This window comes from Rhinolophus sinicus, linkage group LG05 (genome assembly GCF_036562045.2).
Source record: "Rhinolophus sinicus isolate RSC01 linkage group LG05, ASM3656204v1, whole genome shotgun sequence".
Lineage (NCBI taxonomy): Eukaryota > Metazoa > Chordata > Mammalia > Chiroptera > Rhinolophidae > Rhinolophus > Rhinolophus sinicus.
The window spans coordinates 157928795-157944874 of NC_133755.1; the positions used below are offsets into that span (position 1 = coordinate 157928795).

Consider the following 16080-nt stretch of genomic DNA (forward strand, 5'->3'; position numbering starts at 1 on the left):
TTGTTTGTTCTGGGGGGAAGGCAGCACCTTTATGAGACTCACTCATTTACTAGGTAAAGGGCATCCCATTGTACTGGGCAAAGCATTCTGTGTCAAGATGTCTCCAGTGAGTCTGGAGCCTAGAAGGAACATTAAAAATAAAAAACAAAGCGCCCGCCATCCTGGCTCACGGATGTAGCACTTGCTATGTTAGGGGAAGAACACAGAGCCACCATGATGACTCCTGGGCAGCGCATGCATGCTTGATGACTTCAGGAGCAGAAAGTATTGATTGCTTTAGCCATTACAATGGGCACAATGCCACAGGCCACAAATGGTGGTACTTAACTATAGGTCTGAGTGCTGCCAGCCCTATAGAACCTGCCCAAAAGCAAGTTGGGCTCCATTATCTATTGTGGGGTAATTCTGGCTCTTGAGGGACAAAAATAGGGAGGAAGTAATCCACAATGTCAAATCATAGGTGAGAAGTCTTTCTATCCCTTTGTCCTAGTTTTATAATTTAGCAATTCATCTTCTTTACAGGGAAAAGCATTCTGGGTCCAATATAGCATCTCTCTGGTTAAGTAGAGGTCTAAATCAGTACATGGAGAAACAACTCAACACTGTTTAGTTCATCTATTCTTCTTGCTAGACGCCTCGTCCCATCTATCAATGGGCTAACCAGCTTATAATGCAAATGGACTTAAACAGTGAGGTCTCCTGGGTGATGAACACACAATGGGATTTATAGATGATGTAATACAGAATTGTACACCTGAAATCTATGTAATTTTACTAACAATTGTCACCCCAATAAATTTAATTTAAAAAAAAACAAAAAAAAACAGTGAAGTCTCAGTAAGGAAAGAGTGAACATAATACCTTTTTTTCCTTCATAACACTTTTAACTCTAGATATAGATATGGATATGGATATGGATATGGATGCAGATATAGATATAAATCTATACATACAGACTTTTTTCCTCTCTGACCCTGAAACTAAGCTGGCAAAGTAAGTAGACATTGTCTATTTCAGCATTTGAGGGAGTCAGTAGAGACACAGAATAGGTTTAGAGACCCTTGAACCTCATAAAGAGCCGGCCACTGTACATGAAGGAAAACTCATGCGTCTTGTTCCTGGCCCAGGCCCTGTTCATCAGGTCAGGTCCCTAAGACATGTGGACAAGCGACCAGTCTCCAGTCTGACCATCAAACTTGGCTTGCATCACCACCCGTGGGCTAAAATCCTACACATGGCTGTGTGTTTATATGAAGGTAGATGTAACAGATATACAAGGAGATACTGAAACTGGAAAACTTGAAAAACCTGGAAGTTGTTTCTTGGAATCCAGTGTACTCATTCTAGTCTAAACAGAACAGACGTCAATCTTATAACTGACGCAGGACATTGACGAAAATGACAACCCAGGCAGTTAAATTTCCGAAGAAGGAAAAAATCGAAGAAGTACCAAGAAATCAAAATTCTAGCTAAACCCCATGAAGAGGACCAAAAATTGCTCTCTAAAAGGCTTTTCTTAAACTGAGTTAATAACAGAATTCTTGAATACCTGGAAATTTTGTGGAGTCTTCTCTGGGATATACTTGGGAAAGGATTTGTTCAAACCTATGCATAGCAAAAGCTTCCGGTGACCTTTCTCCTACCTCTGACTTGAGTAACTAACTCATCCCTGATTGAAATAGGCTTCTGGAAAAGATAATTTACATTAGTAATTGGCTACAGGTAGAAAGAAAATGTGTGAAACTATTTCTTCCTCAATCATCCCCTCCCCCTAACCCTAGTTAAAAAAAAATTTTAATTAAATTAAATGATAAAATAAAATGGGTAACTAGTGACCTGAACTTTGTAAAAAGGATTCCTGCTTTGAACTGTAGTGGGATATTCTGGGGTTCTTTCCAATTCTAAGATTTTATGACTTTAACCTAGGAGAATAATGTTGGTGCATATCGTCCATATACATGTTGTTGTTCTTTGGGTTAGGACCACATAAATAATGTCCAGAAGAGATCTCACATATTAGATTAAAGTACATCTAATCCAGTTCATTTTAATTTAGCCATAAATAAATCAATACATAAATAAATAAATAAATAAAGGGTGAATACCTGCTGTATGCTCAGAACTATATAAATTGCAGCAAATAAAAATATACATTCCTGCCCTCAAGGACCTCACTGTTATATAAACAGTTGATTTTGATACAACACATGCATAGTATGTGCTGAGTAAAGTGATACCCAGGGTAGCAGGGCTCTAATTAGGACCCTAACTCACCTTGTAAAGGAACAGGAAAGGCTTCCAGAGGAGGTAATATCTAAGATAATACTTAAAGTTTGCAAAGCAATTGTCTAGGCGGAGAAAACAGGGAAGGAGATTCTAGACAGAAGGACTCACATGAGAAAGTAAAGGGGCTTGAAACACCAGGCACATTTGAAGAACTACGAGTAACGTGGTATGGCTGAAATGTTGAGAGGAAGGCAGGGCACATCTGTAGGCGCCAGGCATGAAAGCTGTCATGAGATTTTAAAGCTTCTATTAGGATATAGATAAAGGAAATCAGCAAGATTCAGGTGGTAGTATTTTCTGCTGCTAAGACTCCAGGAATTTGTGTGTGGTTCGATATCAAAGTAACCGAAAAGGCAAGTCTGAGGATGTGCTAAAATCAAAAGATGTATTTAAAAGGATGAAAGACAACTAGAGTCCAAAGCAGGGGTAAAACATTATTGATAAGTTGGCCAACTGGCTCTGGCATCTTGGCCAGTTGGTTGTGGCTGTTTTAGAACTTTAAAGAGCGTTTGCAGTGTGACTCATTTTATTTTTTCAGAAGGAACAAACAGGCCATCTACAAAGGCCTGGATTCTAACTGCAATTCTGTGCACCTAAGAATAAATGAGAAAGGAATCAGAACACAAGAAAAAAGGGAGAGAGAGGATCAAACTCTGCAGGATATGTATACAATATTTTTAGTGACCTCAAATTACTGGATTAAAGACAGAATGCAAAGGACATGTTTTGAAGGTAGATGTTTGAATACAAACTCTTGAACTTGCTCTACAGGAAGTAATGATTGTAAAGGTGACTTGAGTTCAACCAAGATCCATGCGTATCTAGCGAATCAGAAAAGAGGAAGAATATTGAAACCATTCTTTGGTTAGGAAACTGATGTAAACTACTATTATTAAAATAATTTCAGAATAAGGCAAGAAAGACCTTTATTAAAACAATAAAGAGAAGAGACCACAGGGCCTCAGGAGGGAAGGGGCTTCCCTCACTTCTTGCATTCTTCCCGATCCCCAACTCTTAGTGACTTAACAAGGTCATAAACAGACAGATCTGAAGCAGCAGGGGAGGCTATATAATTTGTAGGACCCAAAACAAAATGAAAATGCCTAACCTCTTATTCAAAAAGCAAAAAATAACATGCTATTAGAGGTACTAAAATATAAAGCTTTTTTCTTTCTTCCACAGTCTTTTTCTTGACCAGTCATAGTGTTGTGAGGTTTTTTATTTGTTTGTTTTGTTTTGTTTTTATAATTTAATATCATACTAAATAAAGAAAAAAGTATTGTAAGTTATTAGTATGAATTTTACCATTCATCTTTATATATTGTGCATGTCAGTCTTAAATACAAATATAAAAGCATTTAACTTGTATATAGAATCATCAAAATTATACAATTGATATTTTATAGATCATACATGCATATGTATTTTGTTCTTACCATAAGAGTGGAAATGCTGTGGCATACTAACTTAATTGTTTTTATTTCACTTCTCAATATAGGTATATTGGATCAACACTCTCTACCTTCAACTTACAGATGGGTAAAGAAGGACTGAAAAGAAAGATAACTACAGATCGTTCTTTTTCTTTTCTTTATGTCTTAATTTCTAGCATATGGGATTGGCTAATACAGGGAAGTAACATGAGTAACAAAGGATATGATAGAGTTTGTGTTTCTTAGAACTCCATTGTTTTCTATCTGCATTTGAAGCAAGTTCTCATTCAAAAGGAAAGCATGGACTCTCAGGGTTCAGACTGTCTGTCCCTCCCCCCTTATTTGTCATAGGCTTAATTCATTGGCTTTGTATCTGCTTTGAGCCTCAGTGACCTATGCATCGTGGGTCCACCTGGATGTTGTACTCATGGGCCATTGTGAACACCATATGAGATAGGGCAAAAAGGAATGACAGCAGTCATGCACATTGTATCTATCTTCTCTGCTTGTGCATATGTTCCATTGTCCCATTTGATTTTACTTAAAAAACAAACAAACAAACAAAAAAAAACGAGTTCAAGGATGAAATTACTAAGAATCTTAAAATGGCAATAACAGAGCATTAAACCAAGCTTGAGGTCCTCCTGATCACCTTTATAACTGCAGTTTGCATGCCCTTGAAGCTAGCCCTGGGAGGGATGGACTAACACTCTTAACACTCTCCTGACTATTATCTAGGGAAACTGCTTCTTCCCAACAATTATTTCTGATTTGGACCATAGAGCTATTTCACAAAGTCTTCTGAGATCAGCAAAATCTCCCCCCAAATTATATCACCCCAGCCTTAAAGAAACAAAGCAATAAGACTAATAAGAGTGCAATTTATAACTCAATCTCATAGAAACCAGGCAAAAAGATTAACTAATTGCAGGAAAATATACCTGGAGAAATAACTTAGCTGACTGAATCAAGCACCTTTTTATTAAATTAGAGGTGAAGATTAAAATGATTTGAGCTAACATTTTAATGGCTAGTATCAATTTTTACCTCACTCATTCAAGGTCCTACAACAATGACTAGTGTAGCTAATCCACTGTTTTTCATTTTGGGCAGAAGTTCAAGCCCAGTGTTCCTTATCAACCAGGAAGAAAGATGAAAGTAACAGTGCAAGAGGGAGCAGGCTAAATAGTACCCTTGAATCTTTAGTATGGGGTATAAGGCACTGTGACACCACAGGGGTTTTCATACAACATAGAGGTATGTAAAGATTGCTTCTTTTAGCTCCTTTGAGTTGCAACAGCACCATTTTGAGAAACACTGTCTTGGAACGTGACTCATTTTAAAGAAATTTCTTGGTGATAATAATATCAATAACTTACATAGCTTTTTTGTATGCCAACTACCATCTATGACTTTGTAGATGTTAAGCTAGAATGTTGTGAGGAAAAAGAGTTAATATTGAAATACCTAGCATAAGGCATGCTGGACACATTTCCTTACCAGAAAAAAACGGGAAGGCACTCATCCAGGAACTCATAAAAGACACTGCAGAGAATGATGATTGGCAGTTTTAGACTCTGCATCTGGAGAGTTATTTATAGTCAGATCTTGATAATCAGTGGTAAAGGAGGAAAAGCAAAGAATAGATTATTGAAAACCATGCATCACTCACACACTTTATTTTAAAGTCATTTTTTAACTATCACTTTTCTGTCAAAATTCCCACCATACTTATTAACAAAAAGTCAATTTACAACTTCGTGTTTAATTTCTTTTTATGCCACCTGCTGACTCACAGAAATAAATGTCAAAGACTGGGTCAGAGCGTTGTTGGGTAGCCATAAACAAAGGATAACAAATGAATGAACTATTGCTATAAAAAAAAATGACTAATCTTCTTTGACCCTACATGACTACATCGTGCAACTATAGGATCTCACAAAGAACAAAACTGGAGCTTTGAGCTTAATAACTTCAGGATTACTCACATTACTAGGCATACATCTTTAAAATTCCAAGTCATACTTTATTACAGAAATGTGAGTTCACTCAAAATTTAGAAAGGAGTAATTGGCTGGAAAACAATTATTGATTCTTTAGGTTTTTTTGGTTTTATTTTTTTTTATTTTTTGAGTCATGATGTGTGTAGCCAAAATGTGAAGTCTCAGTGATTCTAGAAGGGAAGTTTCTGAAAAAAGATCCATTATATTAAGTCAGACTGTTAAAAAAAAAAACAGGTTTCTAAAATGGATCATCTGTTTTTGGATCTTGTTTGATAAAAAACTTAGGGCCTGACTTGAGTGGCAGGAACTGTCCCTGGCACACAACTCAGGCTTTAATATTTAAATTAATCAATGGTGACTGGTGTTAAGAATACTGGTGTTAAGAACAAGTGTATTGGATACCTTAGGTCTAAGAGATTATATTTAGGCTCTATCACCTATTAGAATCAAAGTTGGCTACTGTTCTATGCCCTCTCATTTGTGGCTTACATCCACAATGCTGCAAACTCAGCCCTTAAGTTCTAAGTCGCATATCAACTGATCTTAAACTCCTTACCACATTTCCAAGGAATTGTTTTAAACAAGGTGTGGGTACTATATTCAGTTTCTTTCCAGTTGGAGTAGATTTGCAACATCATTTACTCAACATTTTTTGTGTGATAAGCTACATTGAGTGTCTATTATAGCCCATGCTCTATGCTAAGCACTATTCAGGGAGAAGCTCACTTAATATTGACTCAAAACCTATGAAGCAAGTTCTGATTATATTCACTTGCCAATGAGGAAACAAGGACTCAGAGAATAAAAGTGCTTTCTTTGCTAAGAACACTCATCTAGAAAGCAGTAGAGATGGGATATGACCCCAAACTTTCTCACATTGGAGCTTGAGCTCTTACTCTTTATTCTGCATTGAACCCTATTTCATCGCACTAGAAGATGCTGCGTTTGATAGACTCAAACAGGCTAGGAATAATGCATGTTGAAAAAACAGACTACTGAACTGTAGAGACCTCTTTCAGTCCAAATTGTTGCAATATGCCACTACAAGATCTCAAAAAAGCGAAATCAATAAAAAGAGGGCAAATGACAAAAACATTGGTTCTGAACAATGCCACATCCTTGGAGGAGCTGAAATACAGTCAGATTGAAAAAAGAGAGGAGGCAATGGGTCTCCTAAAAGAGTTGATAGCCTACTACCATGTGCTTAAAAAGGCACCAGCATTTTTACAGGTACATTTGTTGGTTGAGACTGCAATTATACTTCCTAGCCGTTGCATCTGAGTATAGATCACCAATATGAAAAGCCCATTCTTCCAACAGTAAAAAATCAAGTCTATTTTCTACTTCTCTTTCCCTATTCCTTCTCTATTTCCTACTTCTCTTTTCCTATTCCTTCTCATTTCCTACCCTTATCCCTAGACTTTGCAGAATAAAATGAATCTATGATCTAGCCCACAGAGAAAGAGTTGGCATACCACTTATTGAAAGTAGTTAATCTCTAGTTTATAAATTCACAAACTGTTAGTCCCCAAATTATCATGAAGTTGACTAGATTCTCATCAACAAGACTCTTTAAGATTACTGTTCATTTAGCAGGACTATTCATCCAAATGGCACCATTATTCCTGGTATTGTTTCTCTTATGATAAAAAGAAAAAAAGTTTCTCAGTTGTTAGGGTTGAGAGCTTTCTCTGGAATTATATTTTCATTCCAAACCAAGAAAAAAAGAGAAGACACATAAATTATACATGCCACAGTTTTGATGAGATAAATATTGAAGCATAACATTCAGTAGCATGAGAACCTTTTAAGAAAGTTCTTTTGACTTGAGGAAGGATAATAGAACAAGGGTAATTCCTGATGACTGAATATAGAAGATATTTTAACATTTGTTGCCTATTTGTATGTGGAAAAAAAAGCCCTCTAATCCTAGGGTGCTGGTTTAGAAAGTGAGCTGTAAAGTGGGCGATTTCAGTACATTCTCCCACTCAGAAACTGTTAAAACAGAAGCAAAGGGATTTGAAAATGAAAGGCCTTATGTTCATATAGTAAGCTTTCACTTTGGTAGCTAAATTTACTTTTACTGGCTGCATTGTCCCTTATAAAAAAACATCATATACATTTAGTACTTCAAATCCTTAGGTCCTGAAATTGTTTTTAGTACATGATAGTGAGTGTCTAAAATAATTGAATTAGTATCCAAATGAAAGTTTTGTTGGATGATACTTTAAACTGCAAAGAAGATTGAACTGGAATTTTTTAAAAAACATAACTTAATATTAGACAGTTTTCCACACTGCTTATAGCAATATTATCATATACATGTGGAAACAACTTTTTCATTTTTGTCCCAACCTCAGCATCTAGTGTGACTTGTTTTACTTTTGTTCACCCTCCATGTCATTAAATGATAACATTTAGTTAAGTCACATTTCATCGTGGCTGACAATATCTTATGAGCATAGAGTTCAACTTAGTGTTTAAAATATTATTTTTAAGCCTTTCTCTAATATCTGCTCTCTTACACTTTGTCTCAGTTTCAAGGTCAAATACTAGCCAGTATGAATATCAAGATATTTACATATAAGTATGTTTAAGTCATTGCATACATTATTGATGTAATGTAAATTATTGAAATTGTGAATGTAAATTAGTGAAAAATTTTTGGAAGGCAACTTGCCAATATCTATTAAAATATCTCCTCTGCTAGGAGAGTTCCAGTTTTAGCTGTGACATGTAAAGACTTCTTACAACAAGATAAAGCTGAACAAAATGAAAATCAAAAACTTTTTTTGGACTCACCAGAGAACTGAGGTCACCGGACAAATTGTCCCCCTAAATCTGGAATTGGAGAGTCACAGCTGAGATCCGCTGACTCAAAGCCATAAACTGGTAGGAATATTTGCAACTTTGACAGATTACTGGAGGCTGAGTGTGGTCTAGCCTGAGAGAAAACATCTCCTGGGGGCCACAGACTTAGAGCTGAAAGATGCAAACTCTCTCGTATTTAAGTGAGCCAAAACACAAGAGGGGAGTCAAAAACAAGAAAAGTAGAGGCATTCAAAGCTGCTGGCACCTACTGCTAATTCAATCATTAAACACAGCCCAATCCCTAGAAAATTAACATAAAACCTCACACTAGAGGCCAATTTACCTCAGTTTTTATTACCCAATGTAACATGTCTGGCTTTCAACAAAAAATTACAAGGCAAGCCAAATGCAAGAAAAACACAATCTGGAGAGACAAAGAAAACATCAGAACCAAACTTAGATATGACACAGATGTTGGAATGATCTGACAGGGAATTTAAAACAACTATGATTAATATAGTATAAGGGAAAAGTGTGGAATGTGGAAACAGTAAATAACATGCAAGAAGAGATGGGATAATGCGAGTGGATAAATAGAAACTCTAAGAAAGTATAAAAATTAAATGCTAAAAAAAACACTTTGATAGAAATAAAAAATGTCTTTCAGAGGCTTATTAGTAAACTGGAAATGACTGAGAAAATAACCAACGAGCTTAACGTCAGGTAAGTAGAAACTTCCCAAAGTGAAATGCAAAGAAACAAAAGAATGAAAAATAAAAGAAAACCCAAAACAGAATGTAACATCCAAGAACTATAAGATAATTTCAAAAATTATAAATACATGTAATTAGAATACCAGAAAGAGAAGAAAGAAAATGGATCATAAGAAATATTTTAAGTAATAATGGCCAAAAATTTTCCAAAATTAATGACCTACACCAAGTTACAGATCTAGGAAGCTCAGAAAATACCAACAAGAATAAATATCAGAACGCATACACCTGGGAATATCATATTAAAACTGCAGAGAAATCAAAGACAAAGGGAAATGTTTGAAAGAAACGGGGAGGTGGGGTGGGGAATCACTTCATCTACAGAGGGACAAGGATCAGAATTACCATGGGCTTCTCAGAAACAATCAAACTACAAGAGAGATTAAAATATTTAAAGCGTTGAAAAATGACGACGACGACAACAACAAAAACAAAACACCTGCCTAGAATTCTATAGCCAACGAAATTATCCTTCAAAAGTAAAGAAAAAATACTTTGTCCTACCAAAAAAAAGCAAAAAACAAAAAACTGATCAAAATTTTGCCAGTGGACTTGCCCTATAAAATGTTAAAAGGGTGGAAAGGGGGTGAAAAAGAAGTATTATTTTATAGTAGAGAAATACATATTGTCATTAATTTCAATCTATGGACAACAAAAAATTAACTCTCTTACGCCCCTAACCCCCTCTTCATGCATACTTCATTTCCTTAATGAATTAAGGGAATGTAACAGTTTTTCATAAAATTAATATTCAATGGTTATATAATATTATAAACTCTTAGTTCTTCTTAAACAGATATTAATCAGTCTTTCTGGTTTCAGCATGACATTCTCCTCTGTTTTTGGATGACCTGAGACTTTCTGGAATTCTGTATATGCCTCTACGCTTCCACTACCACCAGCTTAGGTTTTAGCTTAAGCTTAAGATCCCTTACTGTTTGCAAGAGCGTCTTCTGGTTTGCTAAGTTTGCAACCACTCATCCATCTGCTTTCCAGCATCCATATTTTATTCCTGATTCTATTCTCTTCTCTTGTCTGGGGACAGATCTAGGTTTCATGAAAACTAAAGTTTATATAATTTTGAGTATCTCTTTAAGAAAATAAGGACAAGATTATGAATAGAAAATTTAATCCAAAAGTGAATACTTATTTTGAATAAGAAAATAAATCATAAAAATGAAAAAAATTAACTTAGAAATACCACAAATATCACATTTTAATTGATTAATGACCCAACACAACTCTATAATATTTTTTTCCTATAATTTTTCTGGCTGCATATTGATTGTCTCTTTACATGAGAACAATTTTGTAACACCACTTTGCGCTTTGGACAAAATAGAAAGGTATTTCAACCTTTTCCTCAGTGTTTCTACTACTAGGTTAACTAATTTTTTGTTTTGTTTTGTTTTTGTCTTTGAGAGTTGAGATGCACAAACATGTGACTTCACACACAGATATAGTTAACATTATAAATTATATGTATTGTTCTGTGTCCTACAAACAAGAAATTTCATAAATCCTAGTTTGTAAATTTTTCATCACAAAGAATATATATATATATATATATATATATATATATATACACTTTTTTTTATATAACACCAAATTATTCCTTTACAATTTTAGATTTCTGATGTTTAAAACAATTTTCCAAACATTAGTTTCTGGCTTTATATATTTTTAACTCTTACTTCTCCTTGGATGCATTGAAGCCTGGTACCACAGGAAACAATCTTATCACGAAAGGCTCTCTGACCCTGAGTATTTGCATTGTGATGTCTTGTGCATTGGTAAAGTGAGTAGCAGAAGTATTCCTGCAACTATGACCAACATTGGATGGCTTGAAGTAACATACCTATATGCAGAAGTGATTGCATGAAATGTAAATACATCCTTCTAAACCAAAACTCAGTGTATACCCAAATATAGTTCCCTGAGCCAAATCTCAAAAGTGACCATAATCACCATCCGATGCAAGGCACACTGTGATGAAGGAGAAGTCAGAGTAGAAATATCAGCAATCTTAACTAATTATGGTTACAAAGGCTTCCCTTTGCAAATCCTACAAAAATATATGACCACATGAGCCTTGGAAGGCACGCATGCAAGCGAAGAGGGGCCCTGAAGCTTTGCCTTATTAGCTTTACAGTAAATCTACCTGTGCTCTTTGTCCTTTGGCTTTACGCCCTTTAAAATTTTCTTTTATTTTTTACTATTATGAATAAAGCTGCTATAAACATTAATGTATAGGTTTTTGTGTGAACTTAACTTTTTATTTCTCTGGAATAAATGCCCAAGAGTGCAATTTGCTAGTCATATGGTAAGCACATGTTTGATTTTGTAAGTAACTGCCATGATCTTTTCCAGAGTAAGCGTACCATTTTGCATCTCCATCAGTGATGAATGGGTGGTCTAGTTTCTCCACAGGCTCACCAGCATTTGGTATTATCACCATTTTTAAAAATTTAGCCATTCTGATAGATATGAAGTAATATATTCTTATAGTTTTGATTTGTCTCCCTTATGACTTATGATTTGAATATTTTTTTCATATATTCAATTGCCATCTTTATATCTTCTTGGATGCAATGTCTTGTTATGCCTTTTGCCCATTTTCTAATTTTGTTGTTTGTTTTTTTTACTATTGAGTTTTGAGAATTCTTTATCTATATTAGCTACAAGTTCTTTGTTACATATGTGGTTTGCAAATATTTTCTATGAGTCTGTAGCTTGTCTTTCTATTCCCTTCATAGAGTCTTTAGCAGAGAAAATTCCTTTCTTTTGTTCTGGAAACAACACAAATATCATTCAATGAAAGAATGGTTAAACAAAATGTGGTATATATACATATACTATAAATACTATTCAAAATTAAAAAGGAATAAACTAGTGATACATGTAAAATGGATCTCAAGAGAATTATGCTGAATGAAAAAGTCAATCTCAAAAGGTAACATGATTTCATTTACAATGACATTCTTGAAATGACAAAATTATAGATATGTGGAATGGTTGTCGGAGATTGGAGTTTGGGAGGTGGCTGTGGCTATGAGTTTAGCATGAGGGATCCTTGTAATGAAACTCTTTTGTATCTTCACTGTGATGTTAGTCACACAAATCTACTTATGTAATAAATTTGCGTAGAACTAATACTCACACAAATGAGTGCATCTAAAACTGGTGAACCTGAAAAGGATTAGTGGATTATATCAATGTCAATATCAGTTATGCAAGATGTTGTCATTGGGGGTAACTGGGTGAACCGTGTACAGGATCTTTCTGTATTATGTCTTAAATATGCATGTGAATCTACAAATATTTGAAAATAAAAAGTTTTTCAAACCCCTTTTTTTGTCACTGTACTCAGCAGAGAATAGAGAGCAAGCATTACCATGCTTAACTGGAAGTCTGTGAAAAAAAAAGTTTTTAAAGAAATACGTTTATATCCTGGAATACTCAGAAGACTAGACAAAGCTTTCAATGAATTTTTAAATAGTAGTTTGGAAGTAAAACGTACATGTGAAAAAATGTATGTACAAAAGTAATGAAAAGTTTAGATAATAAAATGAAGAGCAAGATGATATATTTAAACTCAATCATATCAAAAATAACATTTGATATAAATAGTCTAACCACACCATTTTAGAGGCAGACAGTGTCAGACTGAATAAAAAGCAAGACCCAAACTACTGACAAAAAAAAATCTACTTTAAATATAAAGAAACAAATAGGTTAAAAGTAAAAGGGTGGAAGAAAATATGTCCTGCTAAAACTAGTCCAAATAAAATTGGAGTGATCATATTAATATCAGAAAAAGTAGATTTGAGAGCAAATAGTATTACCAAGGATAATGAAGGTGATTTAATTATGATAAAGACATCAATTAATCACGAAGACATACCAGTTCTAAACATTTATGAACCTAATAACAAAATTACTAATAACAGAGCTTCAAAATATGTGAAGCAACTGATAGAAACTATAAAGAGAAATAAATCCACAATACAGTCAGAGATTTCAGCACCAATTTCTCAATAATTGATAGAACAAGTACACAGAAAATCAGCAAGGACAAAGAAATTTAGGTCATTGAATAAATTGCACATATAAATTGAAATATAAAATTGCACATTTTTAGGGTGATGTGCTTAATAAATATACACGTATTGACTGTGACCATGAAGAAGTTAGCAAAATAGAGATAATGTGTTCAAATCCTTTATACTATTTGTTGCCGCACATCTTTTTATTTTTTTTTATTAGTGTGCATTTCTCTGACTATATTGATCATAAGAAATCCAAAATGGTTATTGAGTCTACAGTGGCCTATCACATTGGCTACATTTACAATATGGTTGTTTCGTAGTACTTAAGAGATCAGAATCTGAGCCAAGTGAGTCTGGACATTAGCATCTGTTTTCCCCAGCCATAGTCATCTACTGCCTTTAGAGTCTGGTACTAAGGTTAAAGTTTATCAGTGTGAGTCAGATTGAGGGAAAGGTCCAGAACATCTGGGTAAAATATCAACTAAGATAAATCAAAGTAAGAAATAAAAGATGGGAGGAGACGTGATACAAACAGAAGGATCCAAAATATGAAATACAAAACGGGGGTAAAGTTTAACATAATTTAGAAGGAAGATGAAAGGAATTTGATGGATTCCTATAACCACATGATACTCTCTCTTTATCTCTGACAATCTCATTTAAGAAATACTAAATAGGGAATTTAAATTATTGTGGGAAGGGACCAACTTACTGGTGATCTATCTTAAGTGCTCATCTCTGTGTAGTTTCTGGGAAAGCACACTCGATAGAAGTCAGATGACTCTATTTAAAACTAGGTGAGAGTCGCAGCTTTTTGCAAGTCCCCACTCACTACAATGGAATAAATTTCAAAAGCTTTCAAATAGCATTTTATTTACTAAAGATTTTTGGTAACTGCTTTCTATATTATTTTATGCATTTACCTCATTAAATAGTTACTCTGTTTCATTGTTTATTATTGTTACCTCTTTGAATCATGTTTTTTTTTTGCTTATAAAATAGTGATACTAATCTAATGACGTTGCTCAATGCAAATGTAAGATATTAGAAATAGTAATCTGTGCTGTAGAGCAGCATTGTCAAGTAGAACTTTCTTCAATGATAGCACTGTTTGGTAGTTTTGCTATTCAATACGATGGCTCCTGAGCATTTGAAAAATGGCTAATACAACTGGGGAACTGAATTTTTAATCTTATAAACTTTAAGTAGTTTAAATTTAAATAGCCATATTTAGCTAATGGCTACCATATTGGACAGAAAAGTTATAGAGCTAAAGAAAAAGAAATCCAATCAAGTTTTTTGGGGACCTATTTCACATGCAACAGGGAACATCAGAAAATCTATTAACCACAGCTTGTACTACCTCCTATTTACATAAAGAAGCATAAAAATGTCTGGCTTTTAAGTTCCTGACTTCATCGCTCTGAAATAAGGTATTAAGGATTCCCTCTAGAAAAATTTCACATTTTTCCACAGTTTGTACTGGGGCTAAGACCTTGCATCTTAAAGCAGGTAGAGAAGTACATTTTCAGTTCAACTATTTTTCTTACAGCTCGAAGGTCACAATCAGTACCTTGGCCACGATACCCTCACTGTCATTCTAGGCTACCACATGGAATAGAAAGTCATTTGTGAGCAGATCCCTAAGAGAGGTGCTGAGATTCCTTCCCTTGAAAATGCTAAGTTTAGCTGTCTAAACGCTGTAGTAATAGTTCCAATGAAAGACAAGTAAACACCATTAGTCTTCTGAATCAATTAAGCTTCCATGTTTCCAGAAAGTTTAGTTTGACTTTTAATCCTGTTAACTGTTATCCTTTATTTTATTGGAATGTTTTTTGACAAATATATTTTTCACCTGTGCCTTTAGTTTATATTCATTTATGTGGGAGGGTTCTTATTTCAGGTCATGTTATTAGAATAATTTCCATATAATTTAAAAATACTTGGCTGAGTGGAAAAGAAAGGTTATAGCTAGCAAAGATAAAACTAATTGTTTGTCTATACTCCTGTTCTTTTTTTCTTCTACCTGAAAAGTAGGAAGCAGAATTCTCTTTTTATATTTAACCAACTTGAAATAAGAAAATCTGAATACACACGTTAGCAGATGAAGGCGCCTCGGAATCACATTTTCTATTGGGACGCTGGCAGAATTTTAGTTCTTATCTATGCATCCAGTCTTAGATACTTGGTGTCAAGTAGCTAAATCATTTCAAATAACCAACTCAATTTTCAAACTTTCATCCAGATAATATAGAAAGAATATCTCTGGATTTGATAGCAACTTGAATTTCAAAGCTTTGTATTGTTGGTAAATTATTCCATCTACTTTGATTCTTTCATACTGGGAAAGAAAATGAAAGGTGCTTATCTCAATCCCTCTATGTATTATTGGTATTTACTCTTTCTCTTTCCAATATCCTTATGTGCTGTAATGAAATCAATTTCAAAAGCTTTAAAATAGTCTTTTATTTACTAAAGATTTTTGGTAACTGCTTTTTATATTATGCATTTAACTCATTAAATAATTACTCTGTTTTATTGGTTACTATACTCCTATACAAAAAAATATAGGGGTTAGGGAGATGGTGTTTAGAACATACACTTTATAGCTAATTTAGGTAATATATTGTTGAATTTTTCTTGCAGTATTTTTATTGATATTTCTTATTAGAATGCCGTTATTCTTAGGGCTATTTAATTCCCTTTATGAAAATGTCAGGAGAAC

The 16080-nt window shown here is 34.3% G+C and overlaps 1 long non-coding RNA gene across 1 annotated transcript in view; it reads right to left on the bottom strand.

Moving 5' to 3' along the window:
• Positions 1 to 16080, bottom strand: part of LOC141571714 (uncharacterized) — a 226762-nt gene that overhangs the window by 63801 nt on the left and 146881 nt on the right. The window lies entirely within an intron of this gene.